The 25,559-nt window shown below is 49.7% G+C and overlaps 1 non-coding gene across 1 annotated transcript; it reads right to left on the bottom strand.

The window, feature by feature from the left end:
* Positions 1-23,525: 23,525 nt before the first annotated feature.
* LOC140388683 (U2 spliceosomal RNA) lies at positions 23,526-23,711 on the bottom strand. The gene has a single exon (XR_011934251.1). It is a non-coding gene; the product is annotated as a U2 spliceosomal RNA (small nuclear RNA).
* Between the last annotated feature and the right edge of the window lie 1,848 nt (positions 23,712-25,559).

Raw genomic sequence — 25,559 nt, 5'->3', positions numbered from 1 at the left:
TCTGCTAAAAATGTGGGGACCTTGGTTCGCTTGACAGAGATGTTCCTGCCTTGCAGTAGTAGTGTCCAGCGCGCTGCTCTCACCTGGCTAACTGAACCGTCCTTAAGTCTACCATCTACAGAAGCTGAGTCGGGATGTGCTCTGAGGATAGTGACCGGGTTGAGTCCCGTAATGTATGCAAAGTATTGAACTGCCCAAAAGACTGCAAGCAGGTGTCGTTCACAACCGGAAAATCCTTCAGTTTGGTGCTGGTTGTCCTTGGCTCTGGTCCTTTTATCGGTAGTGTGGGTGGTCTTCTTCAGCCGGTGAAAGATCACCATTGTTGGTTGCGTGGCATCTTTTATCCCGTGTATTTTGTGCCCTTTTGGGAGGTCCCAGGCGAGCTACCAATGAATTGATCAGGGCTCGATCACCCTGATCGATTTAGGTCGAGGCACGTAGGCCTTTTCATTTAAGGGAACAGAAGCCACTAAGTCCGTTACATTGTAGGTGATTTTCATTTAAGCCCATTGTCTTGGGATGGCCTCTTGATGGCCCTATCCTACGTTATTCGCAAAGTGGGCTGCAGCGTTTTGTTTATAATGAGGACGATCATGAAATATGCAGTAAGTACACCTAGTTAACGACTAGCTAATACCTACTACCCATTGATGTGTTGGGTATGCCGGGTCTGCGAGGAATGTGTTTACTGCAGCAGTGAGAGAGACAGGCTTCTGTTGCTAACTTTTGGTTGGCTCTTAAATGTTGCTCGTTGTGTCTTTACTTAATTTGCTCTGTTTCTCTAACCTTTAGTACGAAGTCTTACAACACCAGGTTAAAGTCCAACAGGTTTGTTTCGATGTCACCGACATCGCAACAAACCTGTTGGACTTTAACCTGGTGTTGTAAAACTTCGTACTGTGCTCACCCCAGTCCAACGCCGGCATCTCCACATCTATAACCTTTGCTCTAGAGTCGCCAGGTATCTTTATGATACCGTCACGAGGTTCAGGTTCAAGTGCTGATCAATAACTCAATACACCAGTTCGTAAGTTTCAAATCAAAACACGTTTATCATACACAGTCAATCACTACTCATGCATAACTCTACTTACTAGACTATCCTATCACTAAAATGCCTATACTTAGCTTCGGAACTGGCCCACCAGGTCAGGGGAACAAATGGCCGTTCGTTCGATTCTGAGTCTGCAGGATTCAAAGCTGGTATAGACTGGTAGCTAGGAGCACCTATCTCGTAGCGTGCGTGACTGGAGACTTGGTTGATGTAGTGGCTAGGCAGGTCACTGTCGAAGGTTGTTTCGAGCTGCTGAGTGACCCTGCCAAGAAGGACGAATTGAACTTGGGGACTCTATAGTCCCCAGGGGCTTTGCGCCATTCGGGGCGGACCCCGTATCTGGTTCCAAGTGATTGGACTACATTCCGATCACTTGGATCGATTTCTCCAATACTGGAGCTGTTCCCTGAACGCTGGGCGGTCCCTAAGTGTCCGTTGGCCTTCCTTTGTCTTGGCTCCTGCTGGCGCCGAGGAGTCTAGCTTGGCCTTGTTCACCTTAAATGTTTCCAATTGTTCCCGGGGATCGCTTATTAATATGCAGATGGCTGTTGGTTTCAGTGCTGTCTGGGTTTCTGCAAGTTCTAATACACAGGAAACTTTGCATCTGCTAGTTTTTCCTGGCTTGACTGAATTTCCCTGCGTTCTTTGCGGATCTCGATTTTAAGTCGGGAAGTGGCCAACTCGATTTTATTGAACTCTTAACTATCATACATACTTTAACTGTGGGTTAACACTATGCTGACTTGACTGGAGACCTGAGGCTAACCTGACCAGACTATCTTACTACCACATGGTGTATGTTGTAGTTGCTGCTCACGGGCTCTGATTGTCTCAGAGGCTGAATCCCCAGAGAGCAGGAAAACTAGTGCCCTCTGGCTTTATAGTGGTCGTGTCCTGTCTGGTGATTGGCTGCTGTGTTCTGTGTGTTCACTGGTCATCCTGTGTGTCAATCACCGCCTGTCTCTCCCCGGATGGGGTCAGTATCACGTTTCGCAGGCGCCTGATGTTCGAGGTTAGCTGCCTACCTTTGACAAAACCCGTCTGGTCCACTGTGACCAGTTCTGGTACGCAGTCTTCTCGCCTTTTTGTTCGACGTTTTAGTTGCTGTGATATGAAGAGTCTAAAGTTCTGTTCCTTTTTCACAAACACCCATTTATTTCATTTCAACAGCCTTTGCACAAGACTCTTAACTATACATCACCTGACAGAGGCCACCTGAAGCCCCTTTACATATCAGTGTCAATTAATGGATACTTAACATAAATGAGACAACTAATTGCAATGTGTCTTAACCCATTATTTAACATTTTGGCCAATATTTTGGCATCTGCGTTCAGCAGTGAGATGGGTCTGTATGACCCACATTCCGTTGGATCTTTATTAGGTATCAGCGAGATTGAGACCTGTGCTAGCGTAGGTGGCAGTGTGCCGCTCGCTAGCGAGTGTGTGAACATCTCCCGCAGGTGCGGGGCTAGTGCTGTCCCCGCTTGCATGGAGCTAATGCTGTCCATGATCTCTCCCAGTGCTAGTGGTGTTCCAGACCCCGTTTTCTGCCCTCTCCCACGACTGGTATGTCCAGTGCATTGGGGGCTCTGAGGTGTACAGCCCTTGGTAGAAGGCCTTGGAAGGTTTTGTTCATCTTTCCTGGTTCTGTTTCTAATGTGCCTCTGGTATCCCTGATTTGTGCAATTTCTCTGGTGGCTGCCTGCTTTCTCAACTGGTGTGCCAACAGGCGGCTGGCTTTGTCTCCGTGTTCGTATAGGGTCCCACGTGCCTGGCGGAGTTGGTTCACTGCTTTCCTAGTGGAGAGCAGATCAAAGTTCCTTTGTAGCTCTTTCCTCTCCTCCAGGAGCTCTACGGTCGGGGCCTCGGGAGTATTTACGGTCTACCTCCAGTATGGAGTCGACCAGCTGCTGCCTAGCCGCCCTTTCCTCCCTATCTCTTCCAGCTTTGAAAGCGATAATTTCCCCTCTTACTACGACCTTTAACGCTTCCCAGAACGTGGAGGGTGAGACCTCCCCGTTTTGGTTGTTCTCCGTATACTCTGCTATGGCCTGCGATATCTTTTCGTTGAAGGCCTTGTCAGCTAGTAGGGCAACGTCCAACCTCCATGTGGGGCATTGGGCCCTGCCCGTTTCCAGCCTCACGTCCATGTAGTGTGGAGTGTGGTCGGATATCACAATTGCGGAGTATTCCACTTTGTCTATCCCTGGAAGCACCGTTTTCCCCACCACAAAGAAGTCAATTCTGGTGTCTACATTGTGTACTGGGAAGAAGAAGGAGAATTCCTTCTCCCCTGGGTGGGTGAACCTCCAGGGGTCCATTGCTCCCATCTGTTCCATAAAGTGACCGAGTTCCCTTGCCATGCTTGAGGTTTTCCCCATTTTGGGGTTTGATCTGTCAGTCGTTGGGTACACAGTTGATGTCCCCCCCCCCCCCCCCCCCCCAACCATGATTAGTCGGTGCGTCGCAGTGTCGGGGATTTCTGCCATGGTCTTTTTGATGAAGCTCGTGTCGTCACAGTTGGGTGCGTACATGTTAACTAATACTACCGGTACCCCATCCAGGGCCCCGCTGACCATGACGTACCGGCCCCTGGGTCCGTAACGGTCTTCGTCGCCCTGAACATCATCCTCTTGCCGATCAGCATTGCCACTCCCCTGTCCCTCGTCCCATAGCAGGAATGGTAGGTCTGCCCCACCCAGCCCTTTCTTACCCGCAGTCGGTCCTGCTCTCTCAGTTGTGTCTCTTGGAGCAAGACTATGTCGGCTTTCATATTTCTTAGGTGGTTGAGGACTGGATCTTTTCACTGGGCCGTTGAGTTCCCTTACGTTTCACGTGACAATCCTGGTGGGGGCTTCTGTCCCCCCACTCCTGTGGGATTAACCATACTTAGCTGGTGGACGCGCCCCTGCCCTCGGGGGTTTCCCTTTGTTAGGGGGCCGTCCAGGATGGCCATTGTCACTGCTCTCTCCATGCGGTCGGGCCCCTGCGCTACGGGGTTTCCTTTGTCCAGGCGCACCCAACATGGCCGCCCACTGTGCGTCTGCCACGCGGGTAGCTCCCCTGCACTCTGGTGCCTCCTTTCGTCCAGAGACCGTACTGGGTGGATGCTTGCAGCGATTCCATGTTCTGAGCCCTTGGTTATGGCACTTTGTTGCCCTAAAGTTATTCCTTTTCTAGCCCTGTTTGTCCCTCCCTTCCCCCCTTTTTCTCCCCTTTCCCGTATACCTCTCTTCTGTCTCTCTTGATGACCATCAATTCAGTCGAGACAGTTTGTACCAAAGAACAGTGGCTTTAATCAACTAGATGTGCGCCAACCTGTAGCTTCTCCCGCACAGAGAGCCTGTCTCAGATCGGCCGGTTGTATACCTCAGAGGGGCGGAGCCAACAGCAGCATCAACACAACGATTCAACAACAACAACTGTAAGTATATACAATAGTGGATGTCGATGACAATAGTAATAATAGAACAACAGTGAATATATACAATAGCCATACGTGGCTCACCACACCTCTTTCCCCTGCTCCTAGCGACGTTTGCTCTCCTGTTTATGTTGAGTGCCCTCGGCCTGCGGGCCCTGCTTTGTTTCATGCCCCCCCGGCCCCGCTCTTCCCCCATCCTACCCTGCACTCCTCGCTTGCTCTCCCTTCTCCGCTACTCTCGTTTCCTCGTGCTGGGGCCTGGTTTCCCACCTGAAGCGGTCCCTCGTGTAGTGGTTTTCTTTTTGTTCAGGGTGCGCTTGCCGGGGGGGGGGGGCGGGGGCCTGGCATTGCCTCACCACCCTCTCTCCCCCCCCCCGCCCCCGTTGGTGTGCTGTTGCCTCTTGCTAGGGGCCCATTATTTCTACCCTTGCTGTCGGCTTTCCAGCCCGTGTTCCTCAACAAACTTGTTTGCTTCGGCGGGGGCTGTGAAGAAGTTCTCTCTCTCTTGGTATGTGACCCAGAGTTTCGCTGGGTACAGCAGACCAAAACGCACGTCGTTCATGTGAAGAGCTGCTTTCGCTCTATTGAATTCGGCCCGTCTCCTGGCTAGGTCTGCCCCAATGTCCTCGTAGACTCGGTTGTGTGGCAGATAACACGGGTTACTCAATCCTAGGTTGATGGTGAGGTCGTCTGAATCTTGATGAAGACTTGAACTCATCCAGTAACAACACAGATTTATTGAGTAACCATAATAGTAAAGTGCATGAGTTCTTTACCTTAACTTTGATACTAGGGATAAGGTTAACAAGATCTAACAGCGACTATACGTAACTCCACTAACTATCTAAACTATTCTGATATTGCCCTGATCACAGTGCACCCGAGAGAGACCAAATGTGGCTGCTTTTTATGGTCCGGTCCTCTAGTGATCATGTGGTTGCTACTGATTACTCATTAACCCCTTGTGTACATGCACATACAGAGATCACTGCAGACTCTAATGAAATGTCCTTCCCATTTGCAGGTTCTGTTTCTCCTGGCCCAACGCAGGATTGTTTCCCTGTCTCGGTACCGGTGCAGTTTAACTATAACTGCTCTCGGGTGGTCCCCTGCTTTGGGCTTCGGGCGCAGCGACCGGTGTACTCTGTCCATTTCTGGTGGGTTGGGAAAGTTTTCATCCCCACTACGTTAGCCAGTATCTCGGCCACGTAGCCCATGGGGTCTCTACCCTCGATCCCCTCTGGAAGGCCCACTATCCTGACATTTGGCCTTCTCGGTTTTCCTAATCGTCCACTCTGCCCTTTAAGCTCCCCTATGTTGTGCCCAGTCTCGCCACCTCCTTCTCCAGGGCCGTGATCCGGTCGCTCTTATCAGTCTCGGCTTTTTCCAGCTCTTTAATGGTCACCTCTTGGGCTTCCAGTTTTGGGCATCCAGTCTGCTCTCTCCTCTGATCTGCACCTCCGCCAGGGTCTTGGCCATTGCTGCCTGCACTGCGGACTCTATGTCTGCCCTAGCCTCTGCCTTGTTTTCCTGCTGATGTTCCCTCAGCGCCTCGGCAAAGGCTGCCTTCCAGTTCCAGTTCCCCCCTGGCCCAGGGGGAATAAGCTCCTGTCTGCCCAGTTCTTTTTGTTGCGGCGCACCTTCCTGTCGTGTTGGGTGTTCTGCTATACAAACGAACCAACACGATTGTAGATGGTACAACTGTTTTATTATTCTGGATAACAACAACTGTAAACTTCTGGCTGTGGTTCGTACTTCACCCGTGAACCTGTGGACCCAGCCCTAGCACTAACTTAGAGAGGCACTCAGCACATGGTGTATGTCTGAGTGGCACGCAGTGAGCTCTGCTCTGAGCTGTCTCCTGCTGAAATGAGCGGGAACTGTGGTGTTCCCTGTTTTGTAGTGCGTGTGCTCTTACTGGTGATTGGCTGTGATGTTGCGTGTGTGTTGATTGGTCCGTCGATCTGTCCATCAGTGTGTGTGTGTGTTTGCACCATGATATGTTTATATGAATATCATGACATCCCTCCTTTTTACAAGAATATGTGCCTATATGGTAATAAATATTGGTGTGTACTGAGTGCAGCTGAATATGTGTGTGCAATATTCACAACATGAGGCTAAGCTATATACATAGGAAGGTGTCAGGTGCAACATAGCAACGAGGTTGTACCACGAACAAAAGAAGTGCAATCATCAAATATCGAAAGAGAACTCCTGGAACGACAAAAAAAGAGAAACACATTAACATTGTTGCACAACAATTCAGTGAGTCCAATGTGCAAACAGGCTCATAAGTTCAGCCTAGTAGGTGGGCGATGAATTCGGGTTGACCGCCTCAAGGGTGGGTGAGGATCCACTGGCTGAGGAATGGGCCTGGCCACGGGTGATAGAGGAATAGGCATAGTGGCAGGAAACTCCACAAAGTCGACATCAGGGACAACAGGAGGGCGTGGCACCAGTGCATGATCACGTAGTGAACGCGGAAGCAGCCGAAGGGCCCGCCGATTACGCCGGCGAATGGAGCCATCAGGCATGCGAACCAGGAACGAGCAGGGAGCCACGCGGCAGAGAACTTCGGCAGTTGCTGACCAGCCACCCTCTGGTAGGTGTATGCGGACGTTGTCTCCAGACGCCAGGGCAGGAAGATCAGTTGCCCGAGTGTCATGTGCCACCTTCTGCTGAGCACGCTGCTGTTGCATCCTTTGCAGCACGGTCGGGTTTGGGAACATGAATGGACGGTACAGTGGTCCTAAGGGCGCAACCCATCAACAGCTGGGCTAGTGAGAGGTCTGTGGACAGTGGGGCCGAGCGATAGGCCAGCAGGGCTAAACAGAAGTCAGATCCGGCATCAGCAGCCTTGCAGAGGAGCCGCTTCACAATATGGACGCCCTCTTCCGCCTTGCCATTTGACTGGGGATGCAGAGGGCTGGACGTCACGTGTGTCAAGCCATATGAAGCTGCAAAGGAAGACCATTCGTGGCTCGCAAAACAGGGCCCATTGTCCGACATGACGGTAAGCGGAATGCCATGGCGAGCGAAGGTTTCCTTACATGCTCTGATTACAGCTGATGATGTCAAGTCGTGCAGGCGTATGACCTCCGGATAATTGGAGAAATAGTCAACTATGATGTCATAGTCCCTGCCGAGCGCATGAAAAAGGTCCACACCCACCTTTGCCCAGAGGGATGTTACCAACTCATGGGGCTGAAGCGTCTCGGGGGTTGCGCCGACTGAAACCTTTGGCAGGTGGCGCAGTTGAGCACCATGTTGGCGATGTCGTTGCTGATGCCCGGCCAGTACACAGCTTCTCGGGCCCTCCGCCTGAACTTTTCAACCCCGAGATGGCCTTCGTGCAATTGTTCGAGGACCAGCCTGTGCATGCTGTGTGGGATCACAATCCGGTCCAACTTTAGGAGGACACCGTCAATGACGGCCAAGTCGTCCCGGACATTGTAGAATTGTGGGCACTGCCCCTTGAGCCACCCTTTCGTCATGTGGCGCATCACACGTTGTAGAAGGGGGTCAGCCGCAGTCTCACGGCGAATACGGGCCAGACTTGCCCCCCCTCCCAACGAACGGTGTCGTCCCGCCCCCCTGGGTTGCTGCTGCTGCTGTCCGGCCTTCATCTAATGCTCCGCGAGATGGTCTAGGAACGGTTGCCACCGCCTGTAGAACCCCTGCGCAGACCCTCTCAAGGCAAACTTTATCCTTTCCAACTTGATAAACCCTACCACATCATTTATCCAGGCCTCCATGCTGGGGGGCTTCGCCTCCTTCCACATTAGCAAGATCCTTCACCGGGCTACTAAGGACGCAAAGGCCAGAATGCCGGCCTCTTTCGCCTCCTGCACTCCCGGCTCGTCCATTACTCCAAATAGTGCTAGCCCCCAGCTTGGCTTGACCCGGACTTTCACCACCTTAGATACTTTTCTCGCCACTCCCCTCCAGAACCCCTCCAGTGCCGGGCATGACCAAAACATATGGACATGGTTCGCCGGACTTCCTGAGCACCTCCCACATCTGTCCTCCACCCCAAAGAACCTGCTCAGCCTCGCCCCCGTCATATGCGCTCTATGAACCACCTTAAATTGTATCAGGCTAAGCCTGGCACACGAGGAAGAGGAATTAACCCTACTTAGGGTGTCAGCCCATAACCCCTCCTCAATCTCCTCCCCCAACTCCGCCTCCCATTTACCCTTCAGCTCCTCTACCAAAGCCTCCCCCTCTTTCATCTCCTGGTATATCGCCGACACCTTGCCCTCCCCGACCCATACGCCCGAAATCACCCTATCTTGAATCCCCTGTGCCGAGAGTAGCGGAAATTCCCTCACCTGCCGCCTCACAAACGCCCTCACTTGCATGTACCTGAAAGCGTTTCCCGGGGGTAGCCCAAACTTCTCCTCCAGCGCCGCTAAGCTCGCAAACGTCCCGTCAATGAACAGGTCCCCCCTTCTTCTAATCCCTACCCGATGCCAGCTCTGAAATCCCCTGTCCATCCTTCCTGGGACAAACCGATGGTTGTCTCTGATCGGGGACCACACCGAGGCTCCCGTCGCACCCCTGTGCCGTCTCCACTGCCTCCAGATCTTTAGCGTTGCCGCCACCACCGGGCTTGTGGTATACCTTGTCGGCGAGAGCGGTAGCGGTGCCGTCACCAGCGCCCCCAGGCTCCTTCATTTGCAAGACGCCATCTCCAACCTCTTACACGCCGCCCCCTCTCCCTCCATCACCCACTTACGGATCATTGCCACGTTGGCTGCCCAATAATAACCACCCAAATTCGGCAAAGCCAACCCTCCTCTATCTCTGCTACGCTCCAAGAATCCCCTCCTTACCCGTGGGGTCTTGCTCGCCCACACAAATCCCGTAATACTCCTGCTTACCCTCTTAAAAAAGGCCTTAGTGATCACAATTGGGAGGCATTGGTATACAAAAAGAAATCTTGGGAGGACCACCATTTTAACCGACTGTACCCTACCCGCCAGCGAGAGTGGCAACATGTCCCACCTTTTAAAATTCTCCTCCATCTGTTCCACCAACCGCGTCAAATTAAGTTTGTGCAGTGCCCCCCAGCTCCTAGCTACCTGAATCCCCAAGTATCGAAAGCTCCTTTCCGCCCTCCTCAACGGTAGGTCGTCTATCCCTCTTCCCTGGTCCCTGAATGGATCACAAAGAGCTCACTCTTTCCCACATTGAGCTTATAGCTGAAAAGTCTTCAAACTCCCGTAGGATCTGCATAACCTCAACCATCCCCTCCACTGGATCCGTCACATACAGCAACAGGTCGTCTGCGTACAGCGACACTCGATGTTCCTCTCCCCCCTCGAACCACCCCCTTCCATTTCCCCTACTCCCTTAACGCCATGGCCAAAGGTTCAATTGCTAATATGAACAGCAGAGGGGACAGGGGGCACCCCTGCCTCGTACCTCGATACAGCCGGATATACTCCGACCTCCACCGGTTCGTGACCACACTCGCCACCGGGGCTTTATACAGGAGCTGAACCCAACTGATAAACCCTCCCCCGAACCCAAACCTCCTCAACACTTCCCAGAGATACTCCCACTCTACCCGATTGAAGGCCTTCTCTGCGTCCATAGCTGTCACTATCTCCGCTTCTCCCTCTACCGATGGCATCATTATCACATTTAGGAGCCTTCGCACATTAGTATTTAACTGCCTACCCTTTACGACTCCCGTCTGGTCCTCGTGAATCACCCCCGGGACACAGTCCTCAATCCTCATGGCCAACATTTTTGCCAGCAACTTAGCATCTACATTAAGGAGCGAGATCGGTCTATACGACCCACATTGCAGTGGGTCCTTATCCTGCTTCAAGATCAAAGAGATCGTCGCCTCCGACATTGTCGGGGCAGGGTCCCCCCCCTCCCTTGATTCATTGAAGGTCCTTACCAGCAACGGGGCTAACAGGTGTACATACTTCCTGTAGAACTCCACCGAGAACCCATCCGGCCCCGGGGCCTTCCCTGTCTGCATGCTCCCCAGTCCTTTCACCAGCTCCTCCTCCCCAATTGGCGCCCCCAAACCAGCCACCTACTGCACCTCCACTCTTGGGAACCTCAACTGATCCAAGAATCGCCGCATCCCCTCTTTTCCCCCTGGGGGCTGGGACCTATACAGTTCCTCGTAAAAGGCCTTAAAAGCCTCATTCACTTTCCCTGCACTCCGCACTATAGTTCCCCTGCCATCTTTGACTCCACCTATTTCCCTCGCTGCCATCCTCTTACGGAGCTGGTGTGCCAGCATCCGGCTCGCCTTCTCCCCATATTCATATATCGCTCCCTGTGCCTTCCTCCACTGTGCCTCTGCCTTCCCTGTGGTCAACAGGTCGAACTCCGTCTGGAGACTTCGTCTCTCCCTGAGTAGTCCCTCATCAGGAGCCTCTGCATAGCTCCTGTCCACCCTTAAAATCTCCCCCACTAACCTCTCCCTTTCCCTGCCCTCTCTCTTCACCCTGTGAGCCCTGATGGAGATAAACTCTCCCCTGACCACCGCCTTTAGCGCCTCCCATACTACTCCCACCTGCACCTCCCCGTTGTCGTTAGCCTCCAGATACCTTTCAATACACCTCCGCACCCTCCCGCACACTTCCTCGTCTGCCAGCAGTCCCACACCCAATCTCCACAACGGGCGTTGGTCCCTCTCCTCCCCCAGCTCCAGCTCCACCCAGTGCGGGGCATGGTCTGAAATGGCTATGGCCGAATACTCCGTTCCCTCCACTTTCGGGATAAATGCCCTACCCAGAACAAAAAAATCTATCCGGGAGTAGGCCTTATGTACGTGGGAGAGAAAAGAAAATTCTCTGGCCAAAGGCCTAGCAAATCTCCACGGATCTACTCCCCCCATCTGATCCATAAACCCACTAAGCCCCTTGGCCGCAGCCGGCCTCTTCTGGAACGATCTAATGCTGGATCCAGCACCGTGTTAAAATCCCCACCCATTATCAAACTCCCTACCTCCAGGTCCGGAATACGCCCCAACATCCGTTTCATGAATCCAGCATCGTCCCAGTTTGGGGCATATACATTCACCAGTACCACCTCCGTCCCCTGCAACCTACCACTCACCATCACGTATCGGCCTCCCTTGTCCGCTACTATGTTCTTGGCCTCAAACAACACCCCCTTTCCCACCAGTATTGCCACCCCTCTATTCTTCGCATCCAGCCCCGAATGGAACACCTGTCCCACCCATCCCTTCCTTAACCTGACCTGATCTGTCACCTTCAGATGTCTCTCCTGAAGCATGACCACGTCTGCCTTCAGTCCCTTTAAGTGCACAAACACTCGGGCCCTCTTAACCGGCCCATTTAGGCCTCTCACATTCCACGTGATCAGCCGGATTGGGGGGTTGAGGGGTTACCCCCGCCGACTAGCCATCTCCTATCTTAGGCCAGTCCCGTGCTCGCGCCTCCCACACCCCAGTCCCCCAGGCGGGGAACCCCCGCCCCGACCACCTCTTCCATTTTCAGTCCCCCCTCGGACAGTGCAGCAGCAACCCTAGAATCTCCCCCCCCCCCCCCCCCCCCCCCCGCTAGATCCACATTTAGCTCTTTTGCTCCCCCCATATTGCTTCAGTGAGTCAGCTGACTTCTGCTGACCCCGGCTTCCCCCGCCTTCCCGTTGATCTCCCCGCGTGGGAGTCTCTCCACCTTACCTTCCTCCATCCCCCCCCCCCTTTTGGCGCGGGAAAAAGCCTGCGCTTTCCTGAACCAGCCCCGCCCCCTATGGCGCAGCTCCTGTTGCGGCCATTATCCCAGTTCCATCATCCCCGAGTCTCGCCTCCCTCCAGCACCGACGCCCACATTCCCCATCATCATCATCTTGTCTACAGAAAAGAAAAAAGGAAATTTTAGGAATTTTAACCAGAACTCTACCCACATCCCCATCCACCCCACCCATGAAATATTCTTTACCCATATTTACACCCCCATTACAACCACATCCCCTCAGTTCGAGTCCAGTTTTTCCATCTGAATAAAGGTCCAAGCCTCTTTTGGCGTTTCAAAATAATGGTGTCGATCCTGATAAGTGACCCACAGTCGCGCAGGCTGCAGCATGCCAAACCTGACTTTTTTTTATGCAGCACCGCCTTGGCCCGGTTGAAGCCTGCTCTCCTCTTTGCCACCTCCGCGCTCCAATCCTGGTATACTCGGATCACCGCGTTCTCCCATCTACTGCTCCGCACCTTCTTCGCCCATCTCAGCACACTTTCTTTGTCTGCGAAGTGATGGAACCTTGCCACTATCGCCCTTGGCGGCTCATCAACCTTGTGTCTCCTCACCAGGACCCGGTGAGCCCCTTCCAGCTCCAGGGGGGGGTCGGAGAGGCCTCCGCACCCATCAGCGAATGGAGCATCGTACTCACGTACGCCCCGACATCAGCTCCCTCCACTCCTTCGGGAAGACCCAGAATCCGGAGGTTCTTCCTCCTCGACCTGTTCTCTTTGACCTGAATTCTCTCGGCCCACCTCCTGTGCACCGCCTCGTGTGCCTCCATTTTTACCGCCAGGCCCAGGATCTCATCCTCGTTGGTATTCACTTTATCATTCACCTCACGAAGCTCCACCGCCTGGGTCTTCTGGGTCTCCTTCAGCCCCTCGATCGCCAATAGCATTGGCGCCAGCACCTCCTTTTTCAGCTCCTCCACACATCGCTTGAGGAATTCCTGCTGGTCTGGCCCCCACGCTGCTCGCTCTCCGTCCTCCGCCATCTTGCCTTTTTCCCCTCGCTTTGGTCTCTGCTCCAGGGCCTCTTTCCTCGTCGTTCCACCACTGATCTCTGCCATATATTGTGAGGGGGGACCTCACTGCACCATCCCACACGGGATTAATTCGAAAAAAGCTCCGTTGGGGCTCCTCTAGAGATCCCGAAAGTCCGTTGTCGCGGGAGCTGCCGAAACGTGCGGCTTAGCTCCGCATCGCCGCAACCGGACGTTTATCTGAATGACACCCGTGAACCTGTGGACCCAGCCCTAGCACTAACTTAAGAGAGGCACTCAACACATGGTGTATGTCTGAGTGGCACGCTGTGAGCTCTGTGCTCTGAGCTATCTCCTGCTGGAATGAGCGGGAACTGTGGTGTTCCATGTTTTATAGTGCGTGTGCTCTCACTGGTGATTGGCTGTGATGTTGCGTGTGCGTTGATTGGTCCGTCGATCTGTCCATCAGTGTGTGTGTGATTGCACCATGATATGTTAATATGGATATCATTACACTTCCGTTCCGCCGCTTCATTTGCCGGTTAGCTCACCTGAGTGGACTCGCCCATGGCCCCTTCTGGTGCCCTTTCTCCCATTTCTTTTCTCCCCCTTTTCTTTTCCCATTCCCTTCTCTCCTGTAACACTTTTTTTCCCCCCTCGTAGACCCCTTTTTCAAAAAATTTAAAAAGAAAAAAAAAATGTTTTCCCTTGTTAAAAAATAATAGGGGAAAGAAATGTTTTTTTTCTGTCTCTTTACAAGTGTCCTCGTCAAAACGTTTTTGGAGACGTTCTTTTTTTCCCCCTCTCACTCACCCACACGCCAGGTCAGGAGGGTCAAGAGAGAGAGAGGCTTCTAGCTGTCGTCCTTTGTTCCACCACCTGCCTAGTGGTCAACGGTATGGGGGGGGTGGGGGTCGGTCCCCTCCGCTGGCTCGGTCCCCGCGTTCTCCTGCCGGTGGGGGGGGGGGTCGATCCCCGCCGCTGGCTCGGTCCTCGCGTTCTCCTGCCATGCCGGGGGGTTGATCCCTGCTGCTGGCTCGGTCCTCGCGTTCTCATGCCTTGGGGGGGGGGTCGATCCCTGCCGCTAGCTCGGTCCTCGCGTTCTCCTCCCGTGCGTGGGGGGGGGGGGGGGTCGATCCCTGCCGCTGGCTCGGTCGCTGCGTTTTTTTTGCCCTGCCCGGGGTGGGGGGTGGGGGGGGGGGGGGGGGGGGGTAGCAATCCTGCTGGTTTGCGCATTTAAAAAAAATCTCTTCCCCGGGAACGGGACGCGATAGTCGGAGCTCCATTGCTCGCGTCTGCACTCCTACCCCACCGGATGTCCAATCATCATCAAAATTTTAGCTTTTGGGAATTTGTGTCTTGCGATTTTTAATAATATTTGGAGTTGTTTGATCGCAATGATATGGTTTTTGTGTCTGCTTGTACATTCCAATTGGAAAATAATACCTTGTGTACTTCGGGATAATGTTGTAATTTGTTTAAGATGGACGTGATATGGCTGAATTTGACTCTGGAGAAACAATCGAACTGGGTGTTGGGGTCGGGACAATTTTTAATTTTAGAGAGATTAGAATCTCCTATGATAAGTGTGGGGTTTTTTTTGAACCAATAACCAATTTTTATTTTTGTAATACAAGAAACAAATAGCATTACAGCACAAGAACAGGCCCTTCGGGCCTCCAAGCCTGTACTGACTAAGATACTAACTTTTGCCAAAACCCTCAGCACTCCCTTGTGCCGTATTCCTCTATACCCATCCTATCCATGTGTTTGCAAAGGTGCCTTTTGCACGCCGTTAATGTCTCTGCTTCCACAACCTCCCATGGCAACACGTTCCAGGCACTCAGCACCCTCTGTGTAAAAAAACCTGTCTCGCACATCTCCTCTAAACTTTGCCCCACAGACTTTAAACGTATGCTCCATGGTGACTGACCCCTCCACCCTGGGAAAGAGTACCTGCCCAGTCACTCTATCCATGTCCCTAATAATCTTGTAGACCTCTGTCAGATCACCCCTCAACCTCCGTCTTTCTAATAAATATAGTCCAAGGCTGAAGCGTTCCGTATGCTTTCTTGACTACCGTGTCCACTTGTGTTGCCACGTTCAGAGATCTGTGGACTTGAACGCCCATATCTCTCTGACTTTCTATATTCCTAAGTTTTGCCATTTACGGTATATTTCCTCTCTATGTTAGGCCTACCAAAATGCATTACCTCTCATTTGTCCGGATTAAACTTCATTTGCAATTTCTCTGATCAAGTCGCCAACCTACCTCTGTCCTGCTGTATCTTTTGACGATCCTCAACACTCTGCCTCTCCACCAACCTCGATGTCATCCGCGAACTTACTAATCAGACCGGCTACAATTTCCTCCAAATCGTTTATGTATACAACAAACAACAGAGCCCCAAGCACAGATCCCTGTGGAACACCACTAGTCACAACCTTCTATTCAAAAAAACGCTCTTCTACTGCTACCCTTTGCCTTCTGTGACCGAGCCAGTTCTGTATCCATCTTTCCACCTCACCTCTGATCCTGTGTGACTTCACCTTTTGTACCAGTCTGCCATGAGGCACTTTGTCAAAAGCTTTACTGAAGTCCATGTAAACAACATTCACCACCCTTCCCATATCAATCATCTTCGTCACCTCCTCAAAAAACTCGATCAAGTTAGTGAGGCATGACCTCCCCTTCACAAAACCATGCTGTCTATCGCTTATGAGTCCATTTGTTTCCAAAAGGGTATAAATCCTGTCCCTGAGAATTCTCTCCAATAATTTACCTACTACCGACATGAGGCTCAGAGGCCTATAGTTTCCTGGATTATCTCTGCTACCTTTCTTAAACAGTGGTACCACATTAGCTATTCTCTAGTCCTCCAGGATCTCACCTGTCGCCAATGAGGATACAAAGATGTCAGTCAAGGCCCCAGCAATTTCCTCACTTGCTTCCCTCAGTATTCTGGAGTAAATCCCATCCGACCCAGGAGACTTATCTATGTTAATATCTTGTAAAAGACCCAATACCTCCTTTTTGATGTTAACATTATCCAGACTATCCACACACCCTACCCAAGAATCATCTTCAACAAAGTCCCTTTCTTTGGTGAACACTGCAAAGTACTCATTTAGTGCCTTGCCCATTTCCTCTGGCTCTACACATAGATTTCCCCCACTGTCCTTAAGTGGTCCAATCCTTTACCTGGCCATCCTCTTGCATTTTACATATGAATAAAAAGCTTTAGGATTCACCTTAATCCTACTTGCCAAGGACTTTTCATAATCCCTCCTAATTTCCCGCTTCAGTACCTTCCTACTTTCTTTGTCCCCACACTTCCAGACCATACAGAAGTCTATTTTTTTCTTTTTGACGAGGGTCCCAATATCCCTCGTTATCCAACTTCCCATAATTATCCTTCATTTTCTCAGGTGAGTGACTTTTCTGAATCCTAATCAACTTACTTGAAAGACTCCCATATGTCTGATGTTGAGTTCCAATCCAACAGCCGCACCCAAGCCGCTTCAATTCCGATCTAATGTCGGAATCTAATGTAATAACAGCGCTCCGAAAGCTAGTGACATCGAAACAAACCTGTTGGACTTTAACCTGGTGTTGTAAGACTTCGTACTGTGCTCACCCCAGTCCAACGCCGGCATCTCCACATCACGATCTAATGTCCGCGAGGGTTACCCTCATCCCTGTCCAAAAGTGCCCTAAAACTTAGGGAATTATGATCACTACTCCCAAAATGTTTCCCCCCTGAAACCTCAACCACTTGTCCAGGCTCATTCCCCAATACCAGATCCAGTACTGCCCCTTCCCTAGTTGGGCTATCTACATATTGCATCAAGAAGGCTTCCTGGATACACCTTACAAACTCTGCCCCATCCAAACCTCTAGCACTAAGTGCGTCCCAGACAATATAGGGGAAATTAAAATCCCCTACCACAACAACCCTGTTACTTTTACACCTATCCAAAATCTCTCTGCCTATCTGCTCCTCTATCTCGCTGGCAGTTGTGGGGGCCTGTAATAAACGTTCAACATTGTGATTACCCCCTTTCTGTTCCTGAGCTCTACCCAGATTGCCTCATTGTAGGAGCCCTCTGAGGTGTCCTCCCGCAGTACGGCTATAATATTCTCCCTAATCAGAAATGCTACTCCCCCACCTCTTATACATCCCACTCTATCTCTCCTGAAGCATCTATATCCTCCAACGTTCAGCTGCCAATCCTGCCCTTTCTTTAACCATGTTTCTGTGCTAGCCACAACATTGTAATTCCAAGTAGTAATAAGTGCTCTTAAGTCCATCTGCTATACCTCTGGCGTTGAAACAAATACACTTCAAACCACTGTGTTTGAGCAAACAGGGTGGTGATATTCTCTTATTTTTGTTCTTCTATTTCCCCTTCAGTTATTACACCTTCTAAACTAGCGCTCTAGTTCCAATTTCCCGAGTGACTCTAGCAAACCTCCCAGGCAGGATATCGGTGCCCCTCCAGTTTAGATGCAACACCTCCTTTGTACAGGTCACACCTGCCCCGGAAGAGATCCCAGTGGTACAGAAATTTGAAACCCTCCCTCCGACACCACCAATTTAGCCAGTAATTAGCTGCACTATCCTCCTACTTCTAGCCTCACTGGCATGTGGCACAGGGAGCAATCCTGAGATTATAAACCTAGAGGTCCTGCTTTTTGCTTACTGCTGAACTCCTTCTGCAGGACCTCATCACTTTTCCTGCCTATGTCGTTAGTACCTATGTGTACTACGACCTCTGGCTGTTCACCCTCCCCCTTAAGGATGTCCTGTCTTTGTTCAGAGATATCCTTGCCCCAGGCACCAGAGATACCATCCTGGAGTCTCTTTCACGTCCACAGAAGCGGCTATCTGTGCCCCTTACAATAGAATCCCCTATAACTATCACTCTCCTGCACTTTGCCCTCCCCTGCTGAGCAAACTGAGCCCGTTGTGGTGCCACTGGCTGCTGTTGTTATCCCCTAATAGGCTGTCCCCCCAAAAGTATCCAAAACACTTGGAGGGGCCGGTCAGCCACAGGGGATTCCTGCATTGCTTGCCCTTTCTACCAGTCACCCATCTGTCTGCCTGCACCTTGGGTGTGACCACATCTCTGCAACTCCTATCAATGATGTTTTCTGCCACCTGCATGCTCCTAAGTGCATCCAACTGCTGCTCCAACTAAACTAGGCGGTCTGTGATAAGCTGCCATTGGATACACTTGCTGAAGACGTAGTCGACCGGAACGCTGGAAGCGTCACAGATCTCCCACATCTCACAGTTAGAGCACTGCACCCCGCTGAGTGACATTCAAGCACTAGTTAATGAATTTAAAATAATCACTTAAATCGTTATTAGATTAAGTTACGATTAGCAATGTGGTTCCTGGCACCAGGTTTTTACTGTAAACTTAAATGCTAGATACAAATCTCTGCCCTCAGGTTTAGTTACTCCTATCTAGTTAAATAATTAGTTTTCATTAGGTTTTTCAATGTTTTTATTTCAAATTTAACACAGATTCCCTGCTAGCCAATCAGGTTACAGCTTTAATGTGATGTCACTGTGTGTCGTTCCCCCCACCCCCAATTTGAAAACACAAGAGAGACACAAATAATATGTGAGGGTGTTGTGCCATTGTAACTGGTTTTGTTCTGTGTGGTATATCTTTGTTTGGGATTTATTTCTTGTGTTACATGACGATGAGTCCATGTGTGGGGTGCTTTTGTACGACTGTTTTTACTTTTATCGAGGCTCCGAGCTGAGTAAGACCAGGTTAGGGGCTCTCAATAGGCCCAGATAGTTGGCTTCGGCGATGAGGGTGAAACTATGTGATTGGGATTTGTGATTAAATTTGAAGATTTAAATGGGATCATTGAATCCGGCATTATATGTATTGGTATTTTGTTATCTCTAATGATGTTGATGAATCCTTATGAATTATGTGTTCTTGGGTGTTCACATGTGGGGAAAGTGGTATGACTTTTTGTGCAGTGTTCACGGTGGTGAGAACAGCAAAGTTAGTTAATTTGGCTGCGTTTTCCATTATTAATTGATCATGTCGGTCTAAAAAGGTAATTATTTCTTATGCGGTAAATACTTTTTCCTGGTGGAATAGTCTGTGCCTTTAAAGTGTGTTTCTTCGTGTATGTAATGTTTTGAGGTGTGTAATTGTGACAGACTGGTTGATGGACTAGAAGAGATATAGGCCGGGATTCTCCCGGAATCGGCGGAGCGGCCCATACCGGCGCCAAAGAGCATGATGAACCACTCCGCCGTCGGGCTGCCCTGAAGTTGCGGAATCCTCCGCACTTCCGGGGGCTAGGCCGGCGCTTGAGGGGTTGGTGCCGCGCCGAAGGGTCTCCACCGGCCGGCCCGAGGCCAGCTCGAGTTGGCACATGTGCAGGACCGCCACGTGTTCTGGCGCACGCGCAGAACTGCTGGCGTGTTTCCTGTGCATGCGCAGGAGTATTCTTCTCCGCGCCGACCATGGCGGAGCCTTACACAGGCCGGCGCAGAGGGAAAGAGTGCCCCCACGGCACAGGCCCGCCCGTAGATCGGTGGGCCCCGAATGCGGGCCAGTCCATCGTGGGCAACCCCCCCCCCCCCCGAGGCCGGACCCCCCGCAACCCCTCCAAGCCAGGTCCCACCGGTATGGACCATGTCTAATCCATGCCGGCGGGACTGGCCGAAAACAGGCAGCTTCTCGGCCTATCGGGGCCCGGAGAATTGCCGGGGGACCACTGCCAATGACCCCCAATGGTGCGATCCCTGCCCCCGCCCAAAAAACGGCGCCAGTGAATTCTGCAGCGAGCGGCGGGATTCATACCGCCCCCCGTCAACTCTCCGACCCGGTGGGGGGTCTGAGAATCCCGCCCACAATCAGGTCACCTGGAATGAGTTTGATGAAGTATTTTGTTGGGTGAATTGGGGAATTGTGTTTAATAATTTCCTGTGATGCAGATTGATGAAAAGGGTATTGAAAAGTGGAAAGTTGAAATTGAGGAATTGTAGTAAAATCATCGATTTTAGTGTTGCTGTGTTATAGAAGACGGAGTAGTGTTTGCTCTTGTCTCTTCAAGTAGTGAACTGAAGATGTATTCTTTGGTTTTTTGAATTGTTTAGATTCTGGATTTCTCCTTTAGATTTCTCTTGTACTATTGCACTGCTTTCGAGAATGCTTCCTGAAGTTTATTCATGTTATCAATATTTGTAATTGATCAAACAATATTTTTAGATTTGTTGTGTAATGTTCAATTAATAGGAATCTAGTATTATGGGCCCAATTGCTTACATTAATTGTCAATTTTTCAGTTGTTTCAACGATCATACCTGTTGGTCTAATCGAATCGATTAGTGACTTTCCACTTCAAGAATTGACAAATGGTGCATAGCTTGCATCATCTTAAATATTATCTTAACTGTTAATGTAAAAATGTCTTTTCGGGTAGAAAGAGGATTAGTTATAATTCTTATTCACGTTTAAAAGCCCTATTGTGAGAGTAATTTTATTAAAGAAAGGTTATATGAAGAAGAAAGGAATAAAAGGAATGAGATTTAAAGAGCATTTTGGCTATGCATTCTGTGGGGGTTGTTGCCCTCCGTTCCCTCCGGCAGACCCACGAGGCGGATATTTTACCTACGAGATGTGGGGCGGAATCAGGCGGAAAATCCATTCCGACGGCCAAATCGGGGCTGGCATCGAATTGACAACGGTCAGCCGTTCTCCGCCCCCTCGGAAGTAGCGTAATCGCGTCACGCACTGCACGCCATTGTAATGGTGTTGGCACGTCATTGGCAGGCCCTCCCACAATGCTCCGCCCCCGATGTGCCTAATTCCTGCCACATGTATTATTTTTAAATGAAATGGCTGTAACAATAAGCTCCATCGAAACAGTGTTGCATTGTTATTCTGGAATTGCTCCAAAAAAGTCAATGGATTATGATCAGTATATATAATTGTGTCAGACGGATTGCTGGTCACATAAATATGAAAATGTTGCAAAGCCAGCACCAAGCATAAAGTCTCCTTCTCAATCGTTGAATACTTCTTCTGGTACATATTTCATTTCTTAGAAAAATAACCAATAGGCCGTTTTAGTCCTTAGTCGTCGTCTTGTAGAAGCACCGCACCTACGCCCATATCGCTCGCATCAACAGCCACTTTGAATGGTTTTGTATAATTTGGGATGGCTGACAGAGGAGCAGTGGTTAACACAGCCTTCAGGCCGTCAAATGGCTGTTGACACTCCACTGTCCACTTAAATTTGCTTCGCTTCCTTAGCAATTCCATCAGTGGAGCGACCACACTGCAAACATTTGGCACAAATTTTCGATAATATCCAGCCATGCCAAGAAATCGCATTATTTCCCTTTGTGTCGAGCGTATTGGAAACTCCCCAATAACTTTTGTTTTCAACCCTGTCCAATTGTATGGCCAAGGAAAGTGACTTGGGCTTTTTCAAATTCACTTTGGGCTAGGTTTACTACCAAACCTCCCTCCTGAAGTTGATCGCATAACTCCAGATGCTTTAAATGTTCTTTCCATGTCTGACTGAAAATTACCAGATCATCGATGTATACCGCACAATTGGGTAATCCTGAAACGACTTTGTTAGTTAACTGTTGAAATGTGGCTGGGGTGTTTTTCATGCCAAATGGCATAACTTTGAATTGGTATATACCATCTGGAGTCACAAAAGCTGAAATCTCCTTCGCCCTTTCGGATAAAGGTACCTGCCAGTAACCTTTAAGTAAATCCTGTTTGGAAATAAAAGCTGATTGTCCCACTTTCTTAATGCAATCCTCCAAGCGTGGATTAGGATAAGAGTCCGTTCTTGTAACTGCATTAATCTTTCTATAGTCCACACACAACCATTGGGTACCGTCTAGTTTTGGTACCATCACGATGGGTGAGCTCCATTGGCTGCAATCCACTTCAATTATGCCATTTTTAAGCATACTTTCAATCTCTTTGTTAACCTGTGCCAATTTTAAAGGGTTGAGTCTACGGATGTTGTTTAATTGGAACAGCATTTCCCACATCTACATCATGTATAGCCATTTTAGTACTTCCCAACTTATCTCCACAAACTTGCCCATGTGATATCAATAACTTTCTCAGGTCAGTTTGTTTTTCCTCTGGAAGGTAACTCAACAATTTATCCCAATTTTTAAGAACATCCTCGTTTTTCAATTTAATTTGAGGAATGTCAAATTCAAAGTCATCTGGATTTGGTTCTTCACTTTGAGTTAGAATCATTAAAACCTCCTCCTTTTGCTCTCCTTCCCTTTCAAAGTACCTTTTAAGCATATTCACATGACACACTTGGTGAGTTTTCCTTCTATCTGGCATTCTTATCACATAATTCATCTCACTTAATTTCCTTTTAATCCAACAGGGTCCACAAAACATTGCTTTTAAAGGTTCACCTACCACTGGTAATAATACTAAAACTTTATCTCCACTGGCAAAACTACGAACTTTTGCTTTCTTGTCCGCTACCCGTTTCATCACATGTTGTGCAACCTTTAAATGTTGCCTAGCCAATTCCCCTGCTCTATTTAACCGTTCCCTAAAATTTGACACGTAATCCAATAGTGTAAGTTCCGACTGCTCACTCACCAATTTTTCCTTAATCAATTTTAAGTGGTGGTCTTACCTCACAGGACTGAATTTGGTTGACTCATTAGGTGCATCCCTAATTGTACGAATGGAAGTCCTTTATCCCAATCCTCTGGATAATCTTGGCAATAAGCCCTCAACATTGTCTTTAATATCTGATGTGACCTTTCTAACGCTCCCTGTCATTCTGGATGGTACGTAGTTGATTTAAATTGTTTTATTCCTAAGCTATCCATAACTTCTTTGAATAACCTTGAGGTAAAATTTGATCCTTGATCCGATTGTATTTCTGTGGGTAGTCCATATCTAGTAAAGAATTTAAGTAACTCCTCGACAATCTTTCTACCTGTAATATTGTGTACTGGATTATAGTCAAAAGATATTGATTCCCACTTTTTGTTTTAGGAAGCGATCCTACGCAATCAATTAAGACCCTTGTCAAAAGGTTCCTCAAATCCTGGAATGGGTATTAAGGGCGCTGGTTTTATCACTGCTTGAGGTTTCCCTATCACTTGACATGATCGACAAAATTTAACTACATCTTTATGTAGTCCAGGCCAATAAAAATGTTACTGGATTTTAGTTTGAGTTTTCCTTACTCCCAAATGACTTCCCATTGGTACCTCATGCTACTTGCAACACCTCCTTTCTATATCCTATCGGCAATACCACTTGATGAACTTTTTTTTTTGTAATTACTTTTTCTGAGTTACAAAGCCAGGGCTGTGGACAGGCGCGAACCCCTAATCCAACTCCTTGCCTGCTCCAAAAATCAATTCAAATTCAATTTGAATCCAATTCATGGTCCCCACAAGAGAGGCAGAGCAGATACTACACTTGATCATAGCCAAAAGGCCGAGAAGCGATCATTTGATGAACTTCAGCCCATTTTCCATCCGCCTGCATATGTAAAGGTTTCCATTTTCTCATCAAGACATCACTTTTGCGGCAATAACACTCTGGTATACACTCATATTCCTCTTCCGTTTATGCTTTCTGATACATCCGTTTTATTTCTATATCTTTCTGTTGTAATTCTGCCAATTTCCCTGAACTAAAAATATCCGCCTCATCCTCCATCTGTTCTTGTTCTTTTTCAACCATCTGATCAAAAATCGTTTCTGATAATTGCACTTCCAACTTTATCTTCACTCGGATTTCTCCTCTTGTCTTAACCTGTGACTTTGCGACCTTGTTACTATACAATCTGGAAAAATCCCAGGATATTCGCCTTTCAACACTTACTGTTGTCTGATATTCCACTGGCTTATCAACCACAGTAGGCATCACTCCCACTTGCGATCCAGCTATATCATTACCCAAGATAAACTGTATTCCTGGACAAGATAGTTTCGCTATACCACTTCACCACTCTTCACTTGACTTTCCAACCTTACCGTACATGATGGAACACTACTCTTCTCACCCTGAATTACACATATTACCACCTTTTCTGGCAATATTCCTCCCAAACTACATAACTCCTCATTTCTTACCATCAAAGATTGACTAGCTCCCGTATCTCTTAAAATTGTGACTTCTTTACCTGCTCCTCCTGATACACATGAGTAAACTTTACCCACACAAGTAAATTCTTTAAAGAGATCTGGCACCTTCTTATCAGTCACCTCCGGATCAGGCTGTACAATCTTTTGCACCTCCTTCACTTCACTTGGGCTTTCCTTTGCCACTTTAACAAACCCCACTGTCTTATCCTGTTTTACCACATCAGCCTTCCCAGTGCCTTTCTTCAACAACCAACACTGACTTTACATGGCCTAGTTTATTACAGTGAAAACATTTGAAACGTTTCATTTTTCTTCCACCCTCCTGGATTTCTTTTTTAATCTGAGGTACATTCTCCTTATTATCCCCCATCAGATCTCCTTTACCTCTACCACTTGAGTATTTCTCTTTTCCCCAGTTTCTATCCCTCACAGGTTGAAACTGATGTCGCAAATCAAGCTTTGATTTATGAACTAATAATCATCTGCCATTTCTGCTGCTAACCTCGCAGTTTTAACCCTGTGCTCTTCCACATGAGTTCTCACTACATCAGGGGCGGGATTCTCCGATATCGGTGCGATGTCCGCCGACCGGCGCCAAAAACGGCGCGAATCAGTCCGGCATCGAGCCGCCCCAAAGGTGCAGAGGATCCGCACCTTCAGGGGCTAGGCTGGCCCCGGAGTGGTTTGCGCCGGCCGGCGGAGAGGGGGCTTGCGCCACGCCAATCGGCGCCGAAGTGTCTCCGCTGGTCGGCGCATGTGCGGGAGCGCTAGCATGTGCTGACGTCCTTGCAGCGCATTCGCAGAGGAGTTCATCTCCTCACCGGCAATGGCGGACACCGCGGTACAGCCGCCGGTGCGGAAGAATAGAGTGCCCCCCACGGCACAGGCCTGCCCGCGGATCGGTGGGCCCCGATTGCGGGCCAAGCCACCGTGGGGACACTTCCCGGGGCCAGATCCCCCTCTCCCCCCCCCCGCCCCCGAGTACCCCGGAGGCCGCCCGCGCAGCAAGGCCCCGCTGGCAAATACATAGTGTAACAACACCGGCGGGACTGGCTGAAAACGGATGGCCACTCGGCCCATCACGGGCCGGAGAATCGCCGGGAGGGGGGGCGCTGCTAGCGGCTGCTGACTGGCGCGGTGCGATTCCAGCCCCCGCCAAATCCCCGGCGCCGGAGTATTCGGCAGCCGGCGGGGGTGGGATTCACGC

This window comes from Scyliorhinus torazame, chromosome 13 (genome assembly GCF_047496885.1).
Source record: "Scyliorhinus torazame isolate Kashiwa2021f chromosome 13, sScyTor2.1, whole genome shotgun sequence".
Taxonomy (NCBI): Eukaryota; Metazoa; Chordata; class Chondrichthyes; order Carcharhiniformes; family Scyliorhinidae; genus Scyliorhinus; species Scyliorhinus torazame.
Note: the sequence above shows the minus strand (reverse complement) of the source record. Positions and strands in the feature narration are given on the sequence as shown.